At 38.0% G+C, this 3,358-nt stretch overlaps 1 pseudogene; it reads left to right on the top strand.

Moving 5' to 3' along the window:
• The first annotated feature begins 342 nt into the window (after positions 1-342).
• LOC9298393 lies at positions 343-3,206 on the top strand (annotated as a pseudogene).
• The last annotated feature ends 152 nt before the right edge of the window (positions 3,207-3,358 follow it).

Genomic DNA, 3,358 nt, shown 5'->3' with positions numbered 1-3,358 from the left:
AATAAAAAAAATCTGTAATGTTTACGCTCAAAAGTGATCAATATACGGAGGAATTTAAATGGAACAAGCAAACAAATTTTCCTTTATATTATTATACAAGATCATGTCGACATTTTATCCTTATTAAATAATCGTATAATTGTATAAAGTATAAACGTTGATCTTTTCAAAAAAACAGTATATATTGATCTTCAACTATTTAATTTTGTGGGGATGTGCCTTTAGTCAAGTGGTTAAGTCTACCTGACTCCGCTTTTCCTATTGGAGTTCGACTCCAGTAAATCGCGTTACCCCGCGAAGTAGGGATTGGCTATGGATCGGACCTTGTTGATTAAAAAAAAAAAAAAAACTATTTAATTTTGTGTTATATAAATAAGGATTTTGTCTATTTTACCACTTTCTCCGTAAAACTTTCCAAAAATATTCTCTTGGAGAAAGAAAAAAAAAATATTAGTTTGTTTCTTTAAAAAATAATTTATTTTTTGCCGGAGGCGGGAGTTTTTAACCAAGCACTTCAAGTTTTTCGCCACCGGTGAAACTATTGTCACCGACCTTCTTCATCGCCGACAATGGGCTGCATTTGTTTCAAACCTTGGCGTCGATCGCCTTCTCCATCGATTACATCCACCGTCACTGTCATCGACGATCTAAGTAAAATCCGACGAATTCGCCAGCCACTCCTCCTTTTGCGTTAAATAGATTCTAAAGAAGACGATGATCGAGAACTAACCTAATAGTTTCTCTGCAGATAATAACGAAGACGATGAAGGAAGTGTTTGTCCGATTTTCCGGGAATTTAGCTTGGAACAGTTGAGAGTCGCAACTGACGGATTCTCCGCCGGCAACATCGTGTCGGAGCACAACGAAAGGGTTCCTAACATCGTCTACAAAGGGCAGCTCAACGACGGAAGAAAGATCGCTGTCAAGCGGTTTAAAAGGCTTTCATGGCCTGATTCTTTCGAATTCATCGTTCGTCCTTTACCCATCCATACTTATTGATTCGTCTGATTGAAATTTCTGGATTCTTCTCTGTTTGGTTTTGCAGAAGATTTGACTAATGATCGATCCCTTAGAACTCCATTTTTGCCGATTGTTTCATCTGATTTGGCTTTATTGGTTATTATTTCCGTGATACTTATCTTGAATGTTGCAATGTTCTGGATTCTGATGTAGCAGAGGAGGCAAATTTCAAATCTTTTTGACTTAGTAAATATTCTAATTAGGTTCTAAGCTTGTTCTCTTTCAGAGGCAAATTTCTTGAATGTGGCATATTTGTTTTACAGGAAGAAGCACAAGCTGTTGGGAGATGTAGGAGTGAGCATATGGCTAATTTGATCGGTTGTTGCTCAGAAGGTCACGAGAGGTTGCTCGTTGCTGAGTACATGCCTAATGGAACACTTGCTAAGCATCTCTTTCACTGTGAGACTCAAACATATTAAGTTCTTGATTATTGTGTCTAATAAGTTTTTTGACTATAAATTTTTTTTTTATTTTCAGGGGAGAAAAGACCAATGAAATGGGAAATGAGATTAAGGGTTGCGTTACATACTGCAACAGCCTTGGAGTACTGTAATGATATGGGAATAGATTTGTATCATGATCTTAACACCTACAGAATATTGTTTGATAAGGTTTTTCTCTTCTAAAGATATTTTATACGCGGTCCGTTTGATGACAGTAATCATTATCATAAGTTATTTATATAAGTTTTGGAACAGGTTGGGAATCCTAGGCTGTCTTGTTTCGGTCTCATGAAGTGTAGCCGAGAGGGAAAGAGCTATAGTACCAACTTGGCATTTGCTCCTCCTGAATATTTACGTCTAGGTATGTGTTTTACATTTAATTTTCTCCAGAGAAAACTTCATCAGCTGAAATATCATACAAGTTTTTTTCTTCTATTGTTAGGTACTGTGATACCGGAGAGTGTCACATTTAGCTTCGGGACCTTGTTACTGGATCTTATGAGCGGCAGACATATTCCACCTAACCATGTAACTTTCTTCTCACAAAGCAGAATGTCTCTTGGTCCTCAAGGTGTCAAATAGTAGAAGTAAATTGGCTCTTTGTTCACTAGACTGTGATAAGTTGCATCCTGAGGCATGATTTATACTATATACATGATGTATCTTGAGCTGTTTCATTGAATTTTAGCTTTTCTGCCATTCCAGGCACTTGATCTATTCCGTGGTAAAACTATTTGGTGCTAATGGATTCAGCTCTGGATGGTCAATTCTCTGATGAGGATAGAACAGAACTAATCCATCTAGCTTCCCGCTGTTTCCGGCCTAAACCAGACGAGAGACCAAGTATAAAGTTTCTTATGTCTGCTCTTTCAAGACTTGAGAAACGAGCTGAGTTATGGCCCAACGTCAACGAAGAAAACATTCCTGTAAGTCATGACTACATTAAATCTTCCAAGGTTTCCGCTTCTGCAGACTTTCTTATGTGTACATGGGACTTCATAATGACAGACTCCATCAGACACTAAACCTGCAACAAAGGAGCCATTGCGTTTGACCCCTTTCGGAGAAGCATGCTGGAGAGTGGATCTGAGTGGTATACACGAACTACTCGAGAAACTCGGGTATGGAGAGGATGATGTGGTGGTCACAAATGAGGTACATATTTATATTTTTTAAAGAAACATAATCTCTTTTGACACATCTCAATATCACATCGTGAGAAAAAAAAAATGCTGCAGTTCTCATTCCAAATGTGGACGGGTCAAATGCAAGAGAATATGGATTACAAGAAGCATGGAGATGCCGCATTTCGTGCTAAAGATTTTGAAACAGCGATCGAATTTTACACAGAGGTATCATTTTGAATCATCAAGAAACCATCTTCTTTTACATTATCTATAAAGATATGGATTTTTTTCGTATGAACAGTTCATGAGTGGAGCACCAGTGGTATCACCAACAGTATTAGCCAGACGGTGTCTATGTTACCTAATGAGCTATATGTTCTGCGAGGCTCTAAGTGATGCTGATGCAAGCTCAGGTCGCATCGCCAGAGTTTTCAATCGCTCTCTACTTACAATCGGCTTGTCTTTTAAAGCTTGGAATGGAGGCTGAAGCTAAAGAAGCTCTTAGACATGGCTCTTCTCTCGAAGCTTCTTAGTGTTTCAGCAACAAGAACATCAACAACAACAAAAAAGCCAGATTTGTACAGATTCTTTCTCTGCATACGTATACATATACGTATTTAGAAATGTGCAACACACATAGAACTTTTATACATGTTTGCTTCTTTGACTTGATTTGAGAGAATCTTGGTGTATCATCAGTTTTTGTGTGCTAAAACCCGGATTTTCTTGCCGTTTTCCCTAGATCTTAACTGGATTGTGGTGTTTTTA

The sequence above is a fragment of the Arabidopsis lyrata genome, assembly GCF_000004255.2.
Source record: "Arabidopsis lyrata subsp. lyrata unplaced genomic scaffold ARALYscaffold_710, whole genome shotgun sequence".
NCBI lineage: Eukaryota > Viridiplantae > Streptophyta > Magnoliopsida > Brassicales > Brassicaceae > Arabidopsis > Arabidopsis lyrata.
Note: the sequence above shows the minus strand (reverse complement) of the source record. Positions and strands in the feature narration are given on the sequence as shown.